A 24,835-nucleotide genomic window follows, 5' to 3' on the forward strand; every position below is an offset into this window, starting at 1 on the left:
GATTAATCGAAAAAAATAATCTATAGATTAATCGATAGAAAAATAATCGTTAGCTGCAGCCCTGATTGGAACAGACAGTGGTAGCACGGTAGCTGCTGTAGACAGCAGGTGGCATAAAGCAGAAGAGTTGTGTCTTTACACGGCTTGCGCTTTAGGTTTCACGTCTTTGTGTGGCCAAAAGCTGAAACCAAATGTTGCAATGAACGCATGCTCCTTTTTTTAATAGTAACAAGAGCTCCGCTTTGTCACATTACACTTCTTTTATCACACACACACAGCTTGACCCGATGTGTGAGCTTCTAATAGAGAATGAAACTTCCTTTGTGTGCGTGAAAGAAAAGGACGGAGGATCAGGTTGCCTCCTACATGCTGTGTTCCCGAGCTGGAACTAATGTCATTTAGCAGCAGGGCCAAGCAAACACACAGCCGTGACCGTGTGTGTGTGTGTGTGTGTGTGCAGGGCCGGCCCGTGGCATAGGCCGTATAGGCAAATGCTAAGGGCGCCGTCCATCAGGGGGCGCCACGCCAGTGCCACAAATGTTGGAGAAAAAAAAAAAAAAGTTGGTACTATTATTTCTAAATACAAAAAATAATCCCACGTTAATTAAAATGCAAAGTAAAGCCTATATAATAGAAATATTATTTGTTACAACATTACAACCCCCCCCCCCCCCTTCGCCCGGTGCGCCCCCTCCCTTCCCGTATCATGACTCTTTTTGGACGTCACCACATCAAAAAATCAACACAAAATGTCAAAACGGCCAAAACTGTCAGGTGCCCAGGGAAGAAAAAAGAGAAAAGAAGAGGAGGAGAAACGAGAAAAAGACAAGAGGTAGCAAGTAGGTAACGTTAGCCTACATGAAATTATTTGTCTGTTACAGAATGTGATAGTAACCTGGCTTTTTAGCATTAAGCTAATGTTACATGATTCGGCAATTGCTAATCAATAAATAGCTAGTACTGTTTTAACGTCGGGTTAATATTGTGGAGGGGGCTAAATTGTTATGGAAAATAATTATGTAACGTTAGGTAATTACAGTACTCCCACCTTACATTCCTCAGGGACATTTGTATTAGATCTTATAAGCAGGTGTTTTTGTTTTACATTGTTATTGCCTTCTGGTTAGCTAATGTTTGCCCTGCAGGTAATAGTCACTTTTCCACCCCTTTATATATTAGGTATAGTTGTAAGTAAAAAAAAATGGTCAAAGACAAAGCTATTCGGGTTCTTGTGAGTATATACACTTCACTGCCGATGTGGGGGGGCGCCACCTAAAATCTTGCCTAGGGCGCCAGATTGGTTAGGGCCGGGCCTGGTTACACCCCTATGTGAAAGTACTTTACAGTGTATTTCACACAAACACTCAAAGGAGAGCAAAAATTGGGCTTACTGTCCACGGCCCATTGGGTCTCAACTGCCTGACATCGTCCTCCCTTCCCCCCACTAATGACATCATTACAAAGTGTGAACATCACATCCACTGGAAGACAACAGGAAGACCGATCTTCTGTGGATGCCCTTGGACTGCATGCACAGGTGTACCTAATGGAGTAACGTTAGGTAATTACAGTACTCCCACCTTACATTCCTCAGGGACATTTGTATTAGATCTTTTAAGCAGGTATTTTTTGTTTACATTGTTATTGCCTTCTGGTTAGCTAATGTTTGCCCTGCAGGTAATAGTCACTTTTCCACCCCTTTATATATTAGGTATAGTTGTAAGCCTTGTTGTTAAAGTGCACATCATTAATGTTAATTAAGCAATATGTATGTAAAAAATATTGTATTTCATATATTCATTTTTTTTTTTTTTTGCATTCATTTATTTATTCATATTTTTTTTTATCTTGTTAACTATTCTGATTGTTAATTTGCTTTCTTTAAGTAAAAAAAAAGGTCAAAGACAAAGCTATTTGGTTTCTTGTGAGTATATACAGTTTACTGCCGATGTGGGGGGGCGCCATCTAAAATCTTGCCTAGGGCGCCAGATTGGTTAGGGCCGGGCCTGTGTGTGTGTGTGTGTGTGATGCCTAAACATGAATTATAACTAGTCGGGGTGTAACGGGACATGTATTGGTAATCAGATGTTTCAGTAGGGAACATTGGGTACGGTGCAGGGAAAGAGGAAGCTCCCTGCTAATGGCTAACTGTTACTGGTGGAATGAATAACTTTCTGCAGCTGGTGCTGCTCCTCAAAAGGTAAATAAATAAAAAAATAGCTGACTACGCCTGCAGTTTTTGTAAATGCTGCAAAAGTAAGGTAAGATTGTAAGGAGTTGCTATTTAAAAACAACAACATGTCACTATCTCGCATGACAGTTTGGACTTTATTATTAGTTTCCTTAGTTTTTCTATTATTTCCTGTCCAGCGCTCTTATTTTGCGTCTATTTCTCTTGTTTGAGCGCCAATTCCATCACCTGTCCCTGATTGGCAACCAGGGACTGGTGTGTTCCGGTTGCCAATCTGGATGCTTTCCGTGCCAGCCCTGTCCCTTGTCCTCTGGACTGGATTGGATCATTTTTGCTTTCCCTATGCTTCCCTTGCACTTGCATGCTGCACTATTTATTTATTTTGCCAATTAATACATTTTACTCGCACTTCACCTGCCATCTCTGCATCCTGGGGTCCAGACCTGACAACAATCCAAACCAAAAACGTAATCATTTTGCTCTGTTTGCTGCTGCCATTGTGCATAACTTTTCCCTATGATTCCCATGACCGTCCATGCTGCACTATTTATTTGTTTTGTCAATAAATACATTTTACTGGCATTTCACCTGCCATCTCTACATCCTGGGGTCCAGACCGCCAACAATCCAAACCAAAAACGTAATCATTTTGCTCTGTTTGCTGCTGCCATTGTGCATAACTTTTCCCTATGATTCCCATGACCGTCCATGCTGCACTATTTATTTGTTTTGTCAATAAATACATTTTACTGGCATTTCACCTGCCATCTCTGCATCCTGGGGTCCAGACCGACAACAATCTAAACCAAAAACGCAATCATTTTGCTCTGTTTGCTGCTGCCATTGTGCATAACTTTTCCCTATGATTCCTAAGACCGTCCATGCTGCACTATTTATTTGTTTTGTCAATAAATACATTTTACTGGCATTTCACCTGCCATCTCTACATCCTGGGGTCCAGACCGACAACAATCCAAACCAAAAACGTAATCATTTTGCTCTGTTTGCTGCTGCCATTGTGCATAACTTTTCCCTATGATTCCCATGACCATCCATGCTGCACTATTTATTTAATGTTGTTAATAAATATATGGAACCTTCACTTTGCCTGCCGTCTCTGCATCCTGGGTTCCAGACCAAAAACAACTCACACCGAAATATTATAATTTTGCTTTGTTTGCTTCTGTGCCGCAAAGCTTTCCCGATGCTTCCTATGTTGCACTATTTCCTTGTTTTTGTTAATAAATACATTTTATCTGCACTTTGCCTGCCGTTTCTGCATCCTAGATTCCACACCAACAACAATCCACACCGAAATATAATAATTTTGCTTTGTTTGCTTCTGTGCCGCAAAGCTTTCCCGATGCTTCCTATATGTTGCACTATTTCTTTATTTTTGTTAAAATACATTTTATCTGCACTTTGCCTGCCGTCTCTGCATCCTGGGTTCCAGACCAAAAACAACCCACACCGAAATATAATAATTTTGCTTTGTTTGCTTCTGTGCCGCAAAGCTTTCCCGATGCTTCCTATGCATTTCTATGTTGCACTATTTCTTTATTTTTGTTAATAAATACATTTTATCTGCACTTTGCGTGACGTTTCTGCATCCTGGGTTCCAGACCAACAACAACCCACACCGAAATATAATCATTTTGCTTTGTTTGCTTGTGTGCCGCAAAGCTTCCCCGATGGACCAATCAAACAGAGCCAGGTGGTCACATGACCTGACTTAAACAAGTTGAAAAACTTATTGGGGTGTTACCATTTAGTGGTCAATTGTACGGAATATGTACTGTACTGTGCAATCTACTAATAAAAGTTCCAATCAATCAATCAAAAGTGTGAAGGAAAAAAGACCCTTTTTTATTTCAACCGTACATCCCGTCAAAAGCCTAAAGACTGACTGCACAGTTCCTGTCTTCACAATAAAAGTGCCGCTCCATCGCGCCTGCGCTTTCAAAACAAGAGTCTCCGAAAGCCAGCGCAAACAAGCTAGCAAGCTACGGAGTTTGCCGCCAATATATTTCTTGTAAAGTGTATAAAAACGAATATGGAAGCTGGACAAATAAGAAGCCAAAAACCAACCACTTTCATGTGGTATTAGACAGAAAGGAGGAACTTTTTTTCTCCTCCATTTGAAAACGTGGACGTTATCATCACTACTGTCTGATTACAATCAATGCAAGTCATCAGAATCAGGTAATACACCAACTTATATTCTAGTCTTCATGAAAGAAAGGAATCTATATGTTAAACATGCATGTATATTCATTAAAACATCTTTAAAATGTAAACAAAAACAGCTAAATAAATACATATAAATTATATACTGTAAATATCAATGTATGTATACATATATATGTGTGTATGTATACATATATATATATATATATATATATGTGTGGGAAAAAAATCACAATACTATTTCATCTCTACAGGCCTGTTTCATGAGGGGGGGTACCCTCAATCATCAGGAGATTTTAATGGGAGCATTCACATACCATGGTTTATATAGGGCACAGAGTGGGTGGGTACAGGCTGGCGTAGGGGCGTGGTGATTGGCTCATGTGTTACCTAGGAGGTGTTTCCGTCTGTGGCGGCATGCTGTTACAATTTCGCTGCGCTTGTTGAGGGATGACAGGTCTGGACGGTAAATAATAAACAGTTTCTCTTTCAAGCATAGGTTGCATCTTTTATTACCACTATTGTAAGGTGTGCTGGATGCAAGAATTTGCCATGTTATTGAATATTCAACATTATTGTCTTTGAGGTCCCAAATGTGTTTGCTGAGTTCTGTGGTATTCCGCAGGTTTTGGTTCCTGAAAGAAGCCTTGTGATTGTTCCATCTGGTTTTGAATTCTCCCTCGGTTAATCCTACATATGTGTCGGATGTGTATATATATATATATATATATATATATATATATATATATATATATATATATATATATATATATATATATATATATATATATATATATATATATATATATGAGTGTGTATGTTACTCATCAGTTACTCAGTACTTGAGTAGTTTTTTCACAACATACTTTTTACTTTTACTCAAGTAAATATTTGGGTGACTACTCCTTACTTTTACTTGAGTAATAAATCTCTAAAGTAACAGTACTCTTACTTGAGTACAATTTCTGGCTACTCTACCCACCTCTGTCGGTAAGCAAAACCAGAATGATTCCGTACATTAGGCGCATTGAGAAAAAAAAAAAAAGGATTTTAAGTGCGCCTTATACAGGTAAAAGCCAGTAAATTAGAATATTTTGAAAAACTTGATTTATTTCAGTAATTGCATTCAAAAGGTGTAACTTGTACATTATATTTATTCATTGCACACAGACTGATGCATTCAAATGTTTATTTCATTTAATTTTGATGATTTGAAGTGGCAACAAATGAAAATCCAAAATTCCGTGTGTCACAAAATTAGAATATTACTTAAGGCTAATACAAAAAAGGGATTTTTAGAAATGTTGGCCAACTGAAAAGTATGAAAATGAAAAATATGAGCATGTACAATACTCAATACTTGGTTGGAGCTCCTTTTGTCTCAATTACTGCGTTAATGCGGCGTGGCATGGAGTCGATGAGTTTCTGGCACTGCTCAGGTGTTATGAGAGCCCAGGTTGCTCTGATAGTGGCCTTCAACTCTTCTGCGTTTTTGGGTCTGGCATTCTGCATCTTCCTTTTCACAATACCCCACAGATTTTCTATGGGGCTAAGGTCAGGGGAGTTGGCGGGCCAATTTAGAACAGAAATAGCATGGTCCGTAAACCAGGCATGGGTAGATTTTGCGCTGTGTGCAGGCGCCAAGTCCTGTTGGAACTTGAAATCTCCATCTCCATAGAGCAGGTCAGCAGCAGGAAGCATGAAGTGCTCTAAAACTTGCTGGTAGACGGCTGCGTTGACCCTGGATCTCAGGAAACAGAGTGGACCGACACCAGCAGATGACATGGCACCCCAAACCATCACCCAACCATGCAAATTTTGCATTTCCTTTGGAAATCGAGGTCCCAGAGTCTGGAGGAAGACAGGAGAGGCACAGGATCCACGTTGCCTGAAGTCTAGTGTAAAGTTTCCACCATCAGTGATGGTTTGGAGTGCCATGTCATCTGCTGGTGTCGGTCCACTCTGTTTCCTGAGATCCAGGGTCAACGCAGCCGTCTACCAGCAAGTTTTAGAGCACTTCATGCTTCCTGCTGCTGACCTGCTCTATGGAGATGGAGATTTCAAGTTCCAACAGGACTTGGCGCCTGCACACAGCGCAAAATCTACCCGTGCCTGGTTTACGGACCATGCTATTTCTGTTCTAAATTGGCCCGCCAACTCCCCTGACCTTAGCCCCATAGAAAATCTGTGGGGTATTGTGAAAAGGAAGATGCAGAATGCCAGACCCAAAAACGCAGAAGAGTTGAAGGCCACTATCAGAGCAACCTGGGCTCTCATAACACCTGAGCAGTGCCAGAAACTCATCGACTCCATGCCACGCCGCATTAACGCAGTAATTGAGGCAAAAGGAGCTCCAACCAAGTATTGAGTATTGTACATGCTCATATTTTTCATTTTCATACTTTTCAGTTGGCCAACATTTCTAAAAATCCCTTTTTTGTATTAGCCTTAAGTAATATTCTAATTTTGTGACACACGGAATTTTGGATTTTCATTTGTTGCCACTTCAAATCATCAAAATTAAATGAAATAAACATTTGAATGCATCAGTCTGTGTGCAATGAATACATATAATGTACAAGTTACACCTTTTGAATGCAATTACTGAAATAAATCAAGTTTTTCAAAATATTCTAATTTACTGGCTTTTACCTGTAGTCCGGAAAATATGGTAATCGCACTTTCTGACGAAACACTCAAATTTCGATGTCCGGCCCCTGAGCCCTTGAAACTGCGGCCCTCTTCATCATGTCGTCTAATAGCCCTGCTTTAATACATGCAAGGAGGATTGTATTTCCAATCACATGTTAATCTCTTCCAACACATCTAATTAAGGTTTTCAAACGCATTTTTAAAAAAAACAGGTTTTCAGCGAATCCGTGCAACAATGAAGGAGGTGCGTGGTCAGTGTGCACAGCAGGGGGGAACAAGGGACAAACAGGACCCTTGCGTGACTGCTTGGTGCAGCGGCTTCATTTAAAAGCAGGCGAGCAGTTAGAGTGTTTACTTGTTCCGTCATTAGCTGCTGTTTGTCCCCGCAGCCTGGACGGAGGTGTAATGAGTGAGGGCTGTCTTAATCGCTAACCTGCCGTGACCCGACCGTGTCAGGCGGCCGTGACATTACGCTCCGCAAGATGTTCTTGGAAGCGATCTTCTCAATTCTTCCGGCGGGAAGTCGACACCGCAGCACAAACAAAGCCTTCAGTGAACGAGACGAGTCGTTTGAAGATTTCCGACGAGTTTGATGTTTTTTTTAGATCTCATTAGCTTAAGACTGTCGGGGTGTTGCGCGGATAATGAGACGCGGCGGAGGCCTGCGCACTTGCCGGCGTAGTACAACAGCGTTCCTATTAACACCTGACATGGGAGAACTCCCCAGAGAAGCCGGGAGACGGATCTGGAGTTTGTCTTTTTTTTTCTCCCGCTGCAGGCTGGGAGTCTCAGGTGTGCGCTTGCCTCCTTCTCACAGAAAAGATCCACTCCCGAGACGGCTTTTACCCACCTGTGACGTTTACACAGCGACAATCGCTTTCAACACAAGACGGGGAGAAGACTACGGTCAGGTGTTCAACTTCCGACTCGCGTCCCAGCATGCATTGCAGCGTGCCATTTGACACAAGTGTCGGGCTCTAAAGACGAAAACTTCCACTTTGTCTTCCATCCATCCATCCATCCATCTTCTTCCGCTTATCCGAGGTCGGGTCGCGGGGGCAGCAGCCTAAGCAGGGAAGCCCAGACTTCCCTCTCCCCAGCCACTTCGTCCAGCTCCTCCCGGGGGATCCGGAGGCGTTCCCAGGCCAGCCGGGAGACATAGTCTTCCCAGCGTGTCCTGGGTCTTCCCCGTGGCCTCCTACCGGTCGGACGTGCCCTAAACACCTCCCGAGGGAGGCGATCGGGTGGCATCCTAACCAGATGCCCGAACCACCTCATCTGGCTCCTCTCCATGTGGAGGAGCAGCGGCTTTACTTTGAGCTCCCCCCGGATGACAGAGGTTCTCACCCTATCTCTAAGGGAGAGCCCCGCCACCCAGCGGAGGAAACTCATTTCGGCCGCTTGTACCCGTGATCTTGTCCTTTCGGTCATAACCCAAAGCTCATGACCATAGGTGAGGATGGGAACGTAGATCGACCGGTAAATTGAGAGCTTTGCCTTCCGGCTCAGCTCCTTCTTCACCACAACGGATCGATACAGCGTCCGCATTACTGAAGACGCCGCACCGATCCGCCTGTCGATCTCACGATTCACTCTTCCCTCACTCGTGAACAAGACTCCGAGATACTTGAACTCCTCCACTTAGGGCAGGGTCTCATCCCCAACCCGAAGATGGCATTCCACCCTTTTCCGGGCAAGAACCATGGACTCGGACTTGGAGGTGCTGATTCTCATCCCAGTCGCTTCACACTCGGCTGCGAACCGATCCAGCGAGAGCTGAAGATCCTGGCCAGATGAAGCCATCAGGACCACATCATCTGCAAAAAGCAGAGACCTAATCCTGCAGCCACCAAACCAGATCCCCTCAATGCCTTGACTGCGCCTAGAAATTCTGTCCATAAAAGTTATGAACAGAATCGGCGACAAAGGGCAGCCTTGGCGGAGTCCAACCCTCACTGGAAACGTGTCCGACTTACTGCCGGCAATGCGGACCAAGCTCTGATACTGATCATACAGGGAGCGGACCGCCAAAATCAGACAGTCCGATACCCCATACTCTCTGAGCACTCCCCACAGGACTTCCCGAGGGACACGGTCGAATGCCTTCTCCAAGTCCACAAAACACATGTAGACTGGTTGGGCAAACTCCCATGCACCCTCAAGGACCCTGCCGAGAGTATAGAGCTGGTCCACAGTTCCACGACCAGGACGAAAACCACACTGTTCCTCCTGAATCCGAGGTTGGACTATCCGGCGTAGCCTCCTCTCCAGTACACCTGAATAGACCTTACCGGGAAGGCTGAGGAGTGTGATCCCACGATAGTTAGAACACACCCTCCGGTTCCCCTTCTTAAAGAGAGGAACCACCACCCCGGTCTGCCAATCCAGAGGTACCGCCCCCGATGTCCACGCGATGCTGCAGAGTCTTGTCAACCAAGACAAGACTTTGTCTTCCAATTTTGCAATAATGTACCGGTAGGTACATTATTTAAAAATGAAGTGATTCAGTCACCACGTACTGTCATAGAAGTGGTCGGGGAGTGTGGTTATTAATCACGGTTTTACGATTATTTCGTTTTGAAACGGCAATTCTAATCCATGCACTGCAAAAAGTCAGTGTTCAAAAACAAGAAAAAAATCAAATAAAATGAGGGGTATTTTATTTGAACTAGTGATGGGTCCGGCAACACCGATGCATCGGCGCATGCGTCGAGCTCATAGAGCAAAACCCTGTGTCGGTGCGCGTACCGCTTTTAGAAAGTCACGTGACCGATCATGAGCTGTTTTGGTCACGTGACCGATACGCCAACTGTGTCGCACTGACGCCTCCTCTGTGCCCTGTGAGCGGCTCTTTTCTACAGCCGGAGAAATAATAACTAAGAAGAGAAATCATCTAAAATGTAATACGTCGGAAAAACTTTTTTTTTTTTTTAATAAAAATGTGTAAAAAATAAAATTAAAACAATTCCCAGTCCACAATCATCCACAACACGTTCTCTTAGATTTCCATGTTATGATACATGTTCACATTATTTATTGACTGTATCTAAAAAAGATAAAAATATATTTTTATTTAAATGAAGATATGAAATAATCCTAAATGACTTGGTTTATATTATTGTATATACTAGGGCAGGGGTCACCAACGCGGTGCCCGCGGTCACCAGGTAGCCCGTAAGGACCAGATCAGTCGCCCGCTGGCCTGTTCTAAAAATAGCTCAAAGAGCAGCACTTACCAGTGAGCTGCCTCTATTTTTTAAATTGTATTTATTTACCAGCAAGCTGGTCTCGCTTGGCTCGACATTTTTAATTCTAAAAGAGACAAAACTCAAATAGAATTTGAAAATCCAAGAAAATATTTTAAAGACTTGGTCTTCACTTGGAATAAGCGGTAGAAAATGGATGGATGGATGGGTCTTCACTTGTTTAAATAAATTCATTTATTTTTTTACTTTGCTTCTTATTACTTTTAGAAATACAATTTTAGAGAAAAAATACAACCTTAAAAATGATTTTAGGATTTTTAAACAAATATACCTTTTTACCTTTTAAATTTCTTCCTCTTCTTTCCTGACAATTTAAATCAATGTTCAAGTAAAACAGAGTGGACCGACACCAGCAGATGACATGGCACCCCAAACCATCACTGATGGTGGAAACTTTACACTAGACTTCAGGCAACGTGGATCCTGTGCCTCTCCTGTCTTCCTCCAGACTCTGGGACCTCGATTTCCAAAGGAAATGCAAAATTTGCATGGTTGGGTGATGGTTTGGGGTGCCATGTCATCTGCTGGTGTCGGTCCACTCTGTTTCCTGAGATCCAGGTTCAACGCAGCCGTCTACCAGCAAGTTTTAGAGCACTTCATGCTTCCTGCTGCTGACCTGCTCTATGGAGATGGAGATTTCAAGTTCCAACAGGACTTGGCGCCTGCACACAGCGCAAAATCTACCCGTGCCTGGTTTACGGACCATGCTATTTCTGTTCTAAATTGGCCCGCCAACTCCCCTGACCTTAGCCCCATAGAAAATCTGTGGGGTATTGTGAAAAGGAAGATGCAGAATGCCAGACCCAAAAACACAGAAGAGTTGAAGGCCACTATCAGAGCAACCTGGGCTCTCATAACACCTGAGCAGTGCCAGAAACTCATCGACTCCATGCCACGCCGCATTAACGCAGTAATTGAGGCAAAAGGAGCTCCAACCAAGTATTGAGTATTGTACATGCTCATATTTTTCATTTTCATACTTTTCAGTTGGCCAACATTTCTAAAAATCCCTTTTTTGTATTAGCCTTAAGTAATATTCTAATTTTGTGACACACAGAATTTTGGATTTTCATTTGTTGCCACTTCAAATCATCAAAATTAAATGAAACATTTGAATGCATCAGTCTGTGTGCAATGAATAAATATAATGTACAAGTTACACCTTTTGAATGCAATTACTGAAATAAATCAAGTTTTTCAAAATATTCTAATTTACTGGCTTTTACCTGTAGTTTCAAGCATGTTTTACTTAATATAAATCATCACATCTCAGCAACAAGCTGTAATATCTTACTGAGATCATTTAGGACCAAAACCCTTAAAACACTAACATAAAATCTGCTTAGTGAGAAGAATTATTTTATCAGACAGAAAATAAGCAAACATCACCCTTATTTGAGATATTTAATCTTCCTTAGATTTCAGTTTTTGCAGTGTGGGAGTTTTTACTGCGGTTTATCATTAATACCGTTAATCGTTACATTAAACCAAATCCCCAAACGTCTTCTGGCTCCATTTTTTTTCCATGTTAGGTTTTGTTATTTTACACTGAGCGCTTTGCCACTGGGTAAAAATGAACAAGGTGAGGGTATGATCCCCAGTTACGAAACTTAAAAAAAAAAAAAGGACCCTCATGTCGACGTACCCTCATCTGCATTTAGTGGCAGGTGTAAATTGGATCACTCATGCCCCAAAGGAGCAGGGATTAGCTACCAAACAATACAAACTCCCCATACGGGGGCTAAGCCACAAACTTCTGCTTGCACACCTCGTGCCGTTATGAGTAAGGCTGAAACGACGCGTCGACGTAGTCGACGTCATCGGTTACATAAATACGTCGACGCCGTTTTTGTGCGTCGGCGCGTCGCATATTTACGTCACACTACTTTACTGTCATGGCGGAGCGCAAAGCAGACGATGTGAGCGAGGGGAAAAAAGCACGCCAAAAGTCGTCAAAAGTGTGGGAGTATTTCAATAAACGGCCTAATAATGTTGTTGTATGCACACTGTGTCGAGCGGAAATGGCCTATCATAGCAGCACAACGGCTATGAACGAACATTTGAAAAGAAAACCCCCGACAGCGTTCTTGCCATCACCATCAACAAGTCAATCGTCCGCGTGCGTATACGTTGTCATTATTACACAAAAACATGAATGTGTCATTTGTATCTGCGTTGTAAATTCATAAACTAAAGCACCGTTTCGCTCTGAGAGGCGCGTTTGGCGTGCCTGTTCAGTGTTTACAAAGACGCGCTCCTCTTTAACGCTGTGGAGAGGCGGCGGCGGCGAGCGAGCGGCGAGGCGGGGCGCGCCGGGAGCGACGCCGCAATCGTGCCCAGGTGCGCGATCCGCGCAGTTGGAAGAGAAAAGACTTTGTGTAAAATTAAAAGATTGTAAACCTGGCAAAGCCGTCTGGCGTTCAGTCTGTCGGTCCTGAAAGAACCCCACGGCACAAGACGTGTCACAAACGCTAACGTTAATTAGTTGTGCAAATACCTTTTACAACATTAACAGTTACATATACTATGTACAAACCAACAATTAACTTTCACTTTAATCATACTATCATTGTTGTGTTATTAAGCAAAATAAGCAATACTTTTACTTTTGTTGAAATGTTTACACTGTACACTTTTTTGTATTGGATGTTTAGCTTTATTTTTGCACATTTTAGCAAATAAGCAATACTTTTACTTTTGTTGAAATGTTTACACTTGTTACAGAATATTTCCGTTTTGCACTTTTTTGTATTGGATGTTTATCTTTATTTTTGCACATTTTAAAGCAAAATAAGCAATACTTTTACTTTTGAAATGCTTATACTATTCCAGAATATTAAGATTTGCACTGGATGTTTACTTTTATATTTGCACATTAAAAAGCAAATAAGCTACTTTTAATTTTGTTAAATGTTAAAAGTGTTAAATGTTTACATTGTTACAGAATATTTTGTCATGTTGTTGTCAATGTTGACTGAGTGGCCATACTTTTTTTTTTGTAAATAAAAGCCATGCCTTTTGAAAAAACTGGCCTACATTTATTTTTTCCTCTTCATTTTAAATTAAAAAAAAAATCGGTAAAAGGAAAAATAATCTATAGATTAATCGAAAAAAATAATCTATTGATTAACCGATTAATCGAAAAAATAATCTATAGATTAATCGAAAAAATAATCTATAGATTAACCGATTAATCGAAAAAAATAATCTATAGATTAATCGAAAAAAATAATCCATAGATTAACTGATTAATCGAAAAAATAATCTATAGATTAATCGATAGAAAAAATAATCGTTAGCTGCAGCCCTAGTTATGAGCATGTGGTCTTCCTCGGGAAGCCTGCAAATCCCAGCCAATTTAGCCCGCCTTTATCCAAACATCTCGGGCGCTATATTGCAATGACGACCCACGTGGTCGGTCACCGCCGGAGTTCTGCAAAACATCTCATTTCCATAATCCCATCATAAATACAGAGAATTCATTTAATCATCTCCTCTGTTCTGATGCTCTGGGCTAAGGAGTGTTGATATGATAAGACAGTGAGTTATTAAGGGAGGAGAGAGAGAGAGAAGGGATCACAGAAGTGAGCCGGCGAGTGAGCTTGTCCTGATTTGAGCTGCCGCTCGGGGCCAAATGAAAATTAATTAATTTCTGTGAAGAATCAATTTCTAAGAATGACAGTGTCAGATTGGCCACATGCACGGTGTGTACACGTCAAACGGAGTGTGTGTCACTGAGAGCCAGAGATCGCCGCTCACGATAACATGACAAACTTTGTGTTGTTTTTTTCCTTACGAGGATTACTAGAGTTCATTATCGGCGCCATCATAACTCTTATCATGCGTTAAAATTATGATTAGCAACAGAGCAAGAAATTAAAATGTGACAAGTAAAAAGAGACAACCGGCTCCACTCACTTGGAGATGACACATCCTGGCCTATTACGGGATTAATTTGCCATAATAGCGAACACTCTGGGGCCGAGTGGCGAGGACTCCGCGTCGGGACGTCGCCGTGCGCACGTTTGCATGTTGAAAAGTGCAATGGCAGCAAAAAGCCTGCAGAAATGACTAATATGTGACTGCTCTCTCTCTCTCTTTCTCTCCGCTCTTTAAAAGTACATTTTAGTAGGTTTTACTCAAGGCTCAGATGGCGACTTTAGCAGACTATAAAAACTACCTGCATATTTAACTCAGCAGATGGCATTTTGGGTTGTAATATTTGAGTTGTGTCATGTGACGTGCAGAGGTGGGTAGAGTAGCCAGAATTTGTACTCAAGTAAGAGTACTGTTACTTTAGAGATTTATTACTCAAGTAAAAGTAAGGAGTAGTCACCCAAATATTTACTTGAGTAAAAGTAAAAAGTATGTTGTGAAAAAACTACTCAAGTACTGAGTAACTAATGAGTAACATACACACACATATATATATATATATATATATATATATATATATATATATATATATATATATATATATATATATATATATATATATATATATATATATACATATATACCGGGTATATATATATATATATATATATATACACACATTGATATATACAGTATATAATTTACATTTATTTATTTTGCCGTTTTTGTTTACATGTTAAAGGTGTTTTAATGAATATACATGCATGTTTAACACATATAGATTCCTTTCTTTCATGAAGACAAGAATATAAGTTGGTGTATTACCTGATTCTGATGACTTGCATTGATTGTAATCAGACAGTAGTGATGATAACGTCCACGTTTTCAAATGGAGGAGAAAAAAAGTTCCTCCTTTCTGTCTAATACATGAAAGTGGTTGCTTTTTGGCATCTTATTTGTCCAGCTTCCATATTCGTTTCTATACACTTTACAAGAAATAAATTGGCGGCAAACTCCGTAGCTTGCTAGCTTGTTTGCGCTGGCTTTCGGAGACTCTTATTTTGAAAGCGCAGGCGCGATGGAGCGGCACTTTTATTGTGAAGACAGGAACTGTGCAGTCAGTCTTTAGGCTTTTGACGGGAAGTACGGTTGAAATAAAAAAGGGTCTTTTTTCCTTCGCATTTTTGATTGATTGATTGGAACTTTTATTAGTAGATTGCACAGTACAGTACATATTCCGTACAATTGACCACTAAATGGTAAGACCTGAATAAGTTTTTCAACTTGTTTAAGTCAGGTCATGTGACCGCCTGGCTCTGTTTGATTGGTCCAACGTCACCAGTGACTGCATCTGATTGGTGGAACGGAGTGAATGTCACCAGTGACTGTATTTGTTGAAACGCAGGCACTATGAAGGTCTGTCTGACAGACCAAAACAAACAAAGCGTGCATTAACAGTTTGATAAAAATTAGTAGCGAGTAGCGAGCTGAATGTAGATAAAAGTAGCGAAGCAAAAGTAGTGTTTCTTCTCTATAAATATACTCAAGTAAAAGTAAAAGTATGTTGCATTAAAACTACTCTTAGAAGTACAATTTATCCCAAAAGTTACTCAAGTACCGTATTTTCCGCACTATAAGGCGCACCGGATTATTAGCCGCACCTTCAATGAATGGCATATTTTATAACTTTGTCCACCAATAAGCCGCCCCGGACTATAAGCCGCGCCTACGCTGCGCTAAAGGGAATGTCAAAAAAACAGTCAGATAGGTCAGTCAAACTTTAATAATATATTAAAAACCAGCGTTCTAACAACTCTGTTCACTCCCAAAATGTACGCAAATGTGCAATCACAAACATAGTAAAATTCAAAATAGTGCAGAGCAATAGCAACATAATGTTGCTCGAACGTTAATGTCACAACACACAAAATAAACATAGCGCTCACTTTCTGAAGTTATTCTTCATTCGTAAATCCTTCGTCTTCGGTGTCCGAAGTGAAAAGTTGGGCAAATTTACGATCCACTGGCAGATGTTGGCGTCGTCTGGCGCTGCCTCCTCGTCTTAGTGAAGGTGTGTTCGCCTTCTGTCATCCATTGTTCCCACGCAGTTAGCAGTCTAGCTTCGAATGCCCTGTTGACACCAATATCTAGCGGCTGGAGGTCTTTTGTCAATCCACCCAGAATGACGGCGAGTATTGAATTAAGCGCGTAAGCGTGTCTCTCAATGTGCTGTTATGAGCTAGCAAATATAACAACTACACTACCCAGCATGCAACGATAGTTACGAGCATGCGCGGTAGCCCTGAGAAGCGTTGTTGTATGCTGGCAGTTAGAATGTGGTTATGAGCACGCTGTGAGTAAACGTTGAGAACTCAGTTAACACGCCTCGTCTGCATTATTTATAATTAGACAGACAACACACTTAATAGGAGCCATTTTGGGGTCTTTACATAAACACACAAATGGAAATGTAACGTCACATATCCCAGCATGCACCGCGCGCTTCTTCGTCATCCACTGTTCCCACGCAGTTAGCAGTCTAGCTTCGAATGCCCTGTTGACACCAATATCTAGCGGCTGGAGGTCTTTTGTCAATCCACCCGGAATGACGGCGAGTATTGAATTAAGCGCGTAAGCGTGTCTCTTAATGTGATGTTATGAGCTAGCAAATATAACAACTACACTACCCAGCATGCAACGATAGTGACGAGCATGCGCGGTAGCCCTGAGAAGCGTTGTTGTATGCTGGCAGTTAGAATGTGGTTATGAGCACGCTGTGAGTAAACGTTGAGAACTCAGTTAACACGCCTCGTCTGCATTATTTATAATTAGACAGACAACACACTTAATAGGAGCCATTTTGGGGTCTTTACATAAACACACAAATGGAAATGAAACGTCACATATCCCAGCATGCACCGCGCGCTTCTTCTACGGGGAAAAAAGATGGCGGCTGTTTACCGTAGTTGCGAGACCTAAACTTTATGAAAATTAATCTTAATATTTATCCATATATAAAGCGCACCGGGTTATAAGGCGCACTGTCAGCTTCTTGAGAAAATTTGTGGTTTTTAGGTGCGCCTTATAGTGCGGAAAATACGGTAGATGAAACGGAGTAAATGTAGCGCGTTACTACCCACCTCTGGTGACGTGTCAGGAAAGTCCTTACTCTTTGCATATGTTCCTTACTGTGCAAAAACATCAGTGCAAACAGTAAAGGTGGGGGAGATCATCCATTTTTTTTTTAGATGCATTGTTACATCTGGTTGTTTCCCCAAGATGCAAAAAGGACGTTAGAAAGAAGTAGATTTATTCCAATGACTAAAAAAGGGAAACGTGGCGATGGCTACGGCAAAGGTTAACAACAAGACTAGCAAACAAAGGAGCAAGGAGCTGGTAAATATAAACCTGCATGATAAATAAATACCAAACGTAAGCGTCGCATGAAGCAGAGTGGGGCGCCAGGCAGGAATGAATAGCTCTCTCACTAGTGACCAGGACGTCCCGACCACTAATCAGAGGCAACTAAGAAAACAAACGAGGGTGCTGAAACAGAAATAACCAACTAAGGAAATACCAAACTAAATCTAACAAGACCCGGACAACGGATCACCAGGTGCATTGCAATTCTGACATGGACATTATAACATCAATCAGTTACCGTATTTTCCGCACTATTAGCCGCACCTAAAAACCACAAATTTACTCAAAAGCTGACAGTGCGGCTTATAACCCGGTGCACTTTATATATGGATTAATATTAAGATTCATTTTCATAAAGTTTCGGTCTCGCAACTTCGGTAAACAGCCGCCATCTTTTTTCCCCGTAGAAGAGGAAGTGCTTCTTCTTCTACGCAAGCAACCGCCAAGGTAAGCACCCGCCCCCATAGAACAGGAAGCGCTTCTTCTTCTACTGTAAGCAACCACCCGCCCGCGTAGAAGAAGAAGAAGCGCGCGGATATTACGTTTCATTTCCTTTGTGTGTTTACATCTGTAAAGACCACAAAATGGCGACAGGTTTCCGGTTCATGAAAAGACGCAATCTCTCCACCCGCACACGGACTACTATTTCACAGCAACTGCCTAAAGACTTTCAAGAAAAGCTGGCTACTTTCCGTGCATATTGTAAAAACAAGATAGCTGAAAAAAAGATCCGGCCAGAGAACATTATCAACATGGACGAGGTTCCACTGACTTTTGATATTCCTGTGAACCGCACTGTGGATACAACGGGAGCACGTACGGTGAATATTCGCACCACAGGGAATGAGAAGTCGTCCTTCGCTGTGGTTCTAGCTTGCCATGCTAATGGCCAGAAACTTCCACCCATGGTGATATTCAAAAGGAAGACCTTGCCAAAAGAGACCTTTCCAGCCGGCGTCATCATAAAAGCTAACTCGAAGGGATGGCTGGATGAAGAAAAGATGAGCGAGTGGTTAAGGGAAGTTTACGCGAAGAGGCCGGGTGGCTTTTTTCACGCAGCTCCGTCCATGTTGATATACGACTCCATGCGCGCCCACATCACGCTGGTTTTTAATATATTATTAAAGTTTGACTGACCTATCTGACTGTTTTTTTGACATTCCTTTAGCGCAGTTAGATGCGGCTTACAACACGGGGCGGTTTATAGGTGGACAAAGTTTTGAAATATGCCGTTCATTGAAGGCGCGGCTTATAACCCAGGGCGCCTTATGGTGCGGAAAATACGGTAACTTCAATAATTGATGTATTTATTGTAAATAAAATCATGCAGACTGTTCTAAAATGTGTCTGACTGCAGCCAGAGATCCGACCAGCTCCTTTATCATTTAGACTTAGACTTCCTTTTTTATTGTCATTCAAATTTGAACTTTACAGTACAAATAAGAACGCGATTTCGTTGCATTAGCTCATGGTAGTGCAGGATAAAAGAGCAATAAATAGATTACTGTACAGATAAATATATTGCACTTTTGCATATGCATCCACGTTTATGACCATGAATTGATTTACGTGGACCCCGACTTAAACAAGTGGAAAAACTTATTGGGGTGTTACCATTTAGTGGTCAATTGTACGGAATATGTACTGTACTGTGCAATCTACTAATAAAAGTCTCAATCAATCAATTAATTATGGATGTATGTTATATTGTCTTTATATTCCAGCCAGTTAATCCATTTTTTGAGGGGAATTGAGGGGATTATTTTGATGCGTTCAAGAGTCTTACGGCCTGAGGGAAGAAGCTGTTACCAGAGGTGTGGACTCGAGTCACATGACTTGGACTCGAGTCAGACTCGAGTCATGAATTTGATGACTTTAGACTCGACTTGACAAAATGTAAAAAGACTTGCAACTCGACTTCGACTTTAACATCAATGACTTGTGACTTCACTTGGACTTGAGCCTTTTGAATTGACATGACTTGACATGACTTGCTACTTTCCCCAAAACCCAAAGATGAAAAAGTTATTCGGGAGCGCTCCGTATTTTTCATTGTGTACTTGTCTATCAGCGTTGCGTGTGTCAGCTGGTGTGCTCTCAGTACAACAGCCAATCAAATTACATCTACTTTGTTTTCATCACACAGCATTCATCCAATCAAATTGCAGGACAACCAAGGAAGAAGACATGTCCAAACCACACGCCAGTGAACAAAAAAATGATACCTAAAATAATTTTGTTTGGGTCTAAAAATGACGAGGTGGTCAACACAAAACGGTTTGCAGTATGCAACACATGCGGTTCGAAAATGACTGATGGAGAGGCAACAACTTCCAACTTCGTCCGGCATTTGAAGTTGCACAAAGAACGGTAAGTTTTGAATGTAAGATAACGTTTATTGGCTAAGTAACGTGACTTTTATTTGCTGTGTAGTTAAATCAGTGAGGCTGTAAACTCACTGCTAACGTTATAACGTTATTGCAAACACGGGAATCTGTTGCAGTTCACTACCTTATTCATACTTTTTGTTCAGTGATTTTTTTTTTAAGCAGGGTTACGTTAGTCAATATATCACACGTAACGTTAGACGGCGGTCAGCAGCACCGCGTATTTTAGCCACCTAAAAAAAGACAAAAATAGTCAAATAAAGGTCAGTTAAAATGTATACTATATTATGAATATGTGTACCGTTTTAGCTAGCTTTCTGACATACTGTTGGTTGTTTACCTAAGTGGTCCCCAACCACCGGGCCGCGGCCCGGTACTGGTCCGTGGATCGATTGGTATCGGGCCGCACAAGAAAAAAAAAATTTTCTTTTTCTTTTTTTAATTAAATCAACATAAAAAACACAAGATACACTTACAAGTAGTGCACCAACCCAAAACAACTCTCTCCCCCCTTTTGTTCTGGGCATTGAACATGAAGACTCTTCCTTCACTGTTCCGAGTGGCCATGAGAGTCTTGGCAGTGCCTGCCTCCAGTGCTCCAGTGGAGCGAGTTTTCAGCCATGGTGGCATCATACTACGCCCCCATCGTGCACAAATGACTGACAGACTCTTGGCTAATTTGGTCTTTTGCAAATGCAATGCAGCATAGGGCCCTGACATATAAAAAGTACAACTTTTTTGTTATGTTCACGTATATGTCATGTTTTTTCAATGTTAACACTTTTGTACAAATAAGTACATTTGCACTTTATTTTTCAATGTGTTTGTTCTGTAAAGGAATGAGTTAATGTTTAAAATGACTGGTTAATAGTGCTATTATAAAGTGCAATGTCAGCACAATTTTCTTTCCTGCAATTTAAAATGCACTTGTTTTAATAAATAAATACAGCGTTTGAAAAGCATACACAATCTGTGTTAATATATTAGTCTGTCGTTAAAAGGACTTGAAAGGACTCGAAACTCAAAATGCAGGACTTAGGACTTGACTTGAGACTTTCCAGTCTTGACTTTGGACTTGACTCGGGGCTTGCCTGTCTTGACTCGGGACTTGACTCGGACTTGAGGGCAAAGACTTGAGACTTACTTGTGACTTGCAAAACAATGACTTGGTCCCACCTCTGAGTCTTAGGTGGCGGCTGTCATTAATTACTTGCAAGAGGAGTGATGGCTTGACTTGAAAGACACGTCTTTACTAGGCATAAGAGTGTGGTTGTGGGTTTGACTTGATTTTAAGTCGTTGCATTTTATTTCTATCATGAAATGTGGCGGTTATCGTTAAGAACCTTCGAGAGAAGTGCTCGTGTTAATCAAATTACATGTCTGGACTCTGCACACGAATGTAGCCGAGGGTGCGTGAGCATAGTTTCGACTTTTGGATTATTTTGTGTCTTTCTATTATATTTCTATAATGAAATGTGGCGGTTATCATTACGAACTTTTGAGGGAAGTGCTCGCGTTAACTATATGACACGTCTTTATTCCGCACACAAATGTAGCCGAGGGTGAGTAAGCATCGTTTTGACTTTTGGATTATTTTGTGTCTTTCCATTATATATTTCCATAATGAAATGTGGCGGTTATCATTACGAACCTTCGAGAGAAGTGCTCGCGATAATTAAATTACATGTCTTTACTCTGCACACAAATGTAGCCGAGGGTGAGTAAGCATAGTTTCGATTTTTGGATTATTTCGTGTCTTTCTATTATATTTCTACAATGAAATGTGGTGGTTATCATTAAGAACCTTTGAGGAAAGTGCTCGCGATAATTAAACAACACGTCTTTATTCCGCACACAAATGTAGCCGAGGGTGCGTGAGCATAGTTTCGACTTTTGGATTATTTTGTGTCTTTCTATTATATATTTCCATAATGAAATGTGGCGGTTATCATTAAGAACTTTTGAGGCAAGTGATCGCGTTAATTAAATGACACGTCTTTATTCCACACACAAATATAGCCGAGGGTGAGTAAGCATCGTTTTGACTTTTGGATTACTTTGTTTCTTTCTATTGTGTTACTCTAATAAAATGTGGCGGTTATCATTAAGAACCTTCGAGAGAATTGCTCGTATTAATTAAATTGCATGTCTTTAATCTGCACAAAAATGTAGCCGAGGGCGCGTAAGCATTGTTTTGACTTTTGGATTATTTTGTGTCTTTCTATTATATATTTCCATAATGAAATGTGGCGGTTATCATTAAGAACTTTTGAGGGAAGTGCTCGCGTTAATTAAATGACGCGTCTTTATTCCGCACACAAATGTAGCCGAGGGTGAGTAAGCATAGTTTCGACTTTTGGATTACTTTGTTTCTTTCTATTGTGTTTCTATAATAAAATGTGGCGGTTATCATTAAGAACCTTCGAGAGAAGTGCTCGCATTAATTAAATTGCATGTCTTTATTCTGCACACAAATGTAGCCGAGGGTGAGTAAGCATCGTTTTGACTTTTGGATTATTTTGTGTCTTTCTATTATATATTTCCATAATGAAATGTGGCGGTTATCATTACGAACCTTCGAGAGAAGTGCTCGCGTTAATTAAATTACATGTCTTTACTCTGCACACAAATATAGCCGAGGGTGCGTAAGCATAGTTTCGACTTTTGGATTATTTTGTGTCTTTCTATTATATATTTCCAAAATGAAATGTGGCGGTTATCATTAAGAACCTTCGAGAGAAGTGCTCGCATTAATTAAATTGCATGTCTTTATTCTGCACACAAATGTAGCCGAGGGCGCGTAAGCATAGTTTCGACTTTTGGATTATTTTGTGTCTTTCTACTATATTTCTATAATGAAATGTGGCGGTTATCATTAAGAACTTTTGAGGCAAGTGATCGCGTTAATTAAATGACACGTCTTTATTCCGCACACAAATGTAGCCGAGGGTGAGTAAGCATAGTTTCGATTTTTGGATTACTTTGTTTCTTTCTATTGTATTTCTATAATAAAATGTGGCGGTTATCATTAAGAACCTTCGAGAGAAATTCTCGCGTTAATTAAATGACACGTCTTTATTCCGCACACAAATGTAGCCGGTGCGTAAGCATAGTTTCGACTTTTGGATTATTTTGTGTCTTTGTATTATATTTCTATGATGAAATGTGGCGGTTATCATTAAGAACTTTTGAAGGAAGTGCGAGCGTTAATTAAATGACACGTCTTTATTCCGCACACAAATGTAGCCGAGGGTGAGTAAGCATAATTTCGACTTTTGGATTACTTTGTTTCTTTCTATTGTATTTCTATAATAAAATGTGGCGGTTATCATTAAGAACCTTCGAGAGAAGTGCTCGCATTAATTAAATTGCATGTCTTTAATCTGCACAAAAATGTAGCCGAGGGTGAGTAAGCATCGTTTTGACTTTTGGATTATTTTGTGTCTTTCTATTATATATTTCCATAATGAAATGTGGCGGTTATCATTAAGAACCTTTGAGGGAAGTGCTCGCGATAATTAAACAACACGTCTTTATTCCGCACACAAATGTAGCCGAGGGTGAGTAAGCATAGTTTCGACTTTTGGATTATTTTGTGTCTTTCTATTATATATTTCCATAATGAAATGTGGCGGTTATCATTACGAACCTGCGAGAGAAGTGCTCGCGTTAATTAAATTACACGTCTTTACGGTGCACACAAATGTAGCCGAGGGTGCGTAAGCATAGTTTCGACTTTCGGATTATTTTGTGTCTTTCTATTATATTTCTATAATGAAATGTGGCGGTTATCATTACGAACTTTTGAGGGAAGTGCTCGCGTTAATTAAATGACACGTCTTTATTCCGCACACAAATGTAGCCGAGGGGGAGTAAGCATCGTTTTGACTTTTGGATTATTTTGTGTCTTTCTATTATATATTTCCATAATGAAATGTGGCGGTTATCATTAAGAACCTTCGAGAGAAATTCTCGCGTTAATTAAATGACACGTCTTTATTCTGCACACAAATGTAGCCGACGGTGCGTAAGCAGAGTTTCGACTATTGGATTATTTTGTGTCTTTCTATTATATTTCTATAATGAAATGTGGCGGTTATCATTAAGAACTTTTGAGGCAAGTGATCGCGTTAATTAAATGACACGTCTTTATTCCGCACACAAATGTAGCCGAGGGTGAGTAAGCATAGTTTCGACTTTTGGATTACTTTGTTTCTTTCTATTGTGTTTCTATAATAAAATGTGGCGGTTATCATTAAGAACCTTCGAGAGAAGTGCTCGTGTTAATCAAATTACATGTCTTGACTCTGCACACGAATGTAGCCGAGGGTGCGTAAGCATAGTTTCGACTTTTGGATTATTTTGTGTCTTTCTATTATATTTCTATAATGAAATGTGGCGGTTATCATTAAGAACCTTCGAGAGAAGTGCTCGCATTAATTAAATTGCATGTCTTTATTCTGCACACAAATGTAGCCGAGGGCACGTAAGCATAGTTTCCACTTTTGGATTATTTTGTGTCTTTCTACTATATTTCTATAATGAAATGTGGCGGTTATCATTAAGCACCTTCAAAAGAAGTGCTCGCGATAATAAAATTACACGTCTTTACTCTGCACACAAATGTAGCTGAGTGTGCGTAAGCATAGTTTCGATTTTTGGATTATTTTGTGTCTTTCTATTATATTTCTACAATGAAATGTGGCTGTTATCATTAAGCACCTTCAAAAGAAGTGCTCGCGATAATAAAATTACACGTCTTTACTCTGCACACAAACGTAGCCGAGGGCGCGTAAGCATAGTTTCGACTTTTGGATTATTTTGTGTCTTTCTATTATATTTCTACAATGAAA

At 40.7% G+C, this 24,835-nt stretch overlaps 1 protein-coding gene across 3 annotated transcripts in view; it reads right to left on the reverse strand.

Moving 5' to 3' along the window:
* The window catches only part of dachc (dachshund c), a 210,341-nt gene that overhangs the window by 184,152 nt on the left and 1,354 nt on the right, over positions 1-24,835 (reverse strand). The gene's annotated exons all lie outside the window — the stretch shown is intronic.

The sequence above is a fragment of the Nerophis lumbriciformis genome, linkage group LG02, assembly GCF_033978685.3.
Source record: "Nerophis lumbriciformis linkage group LG02, RoL_Nlum_v2.1, whole genome shotgun sequence".
In the NCBI taxonomy this organism is placed as follows: Eukaryota; Metazoa; Chordata; class Actinopteri; order Syngnathiformes; family Syngnathidae; genus Nerophis; species Nerophis lumbriciformis.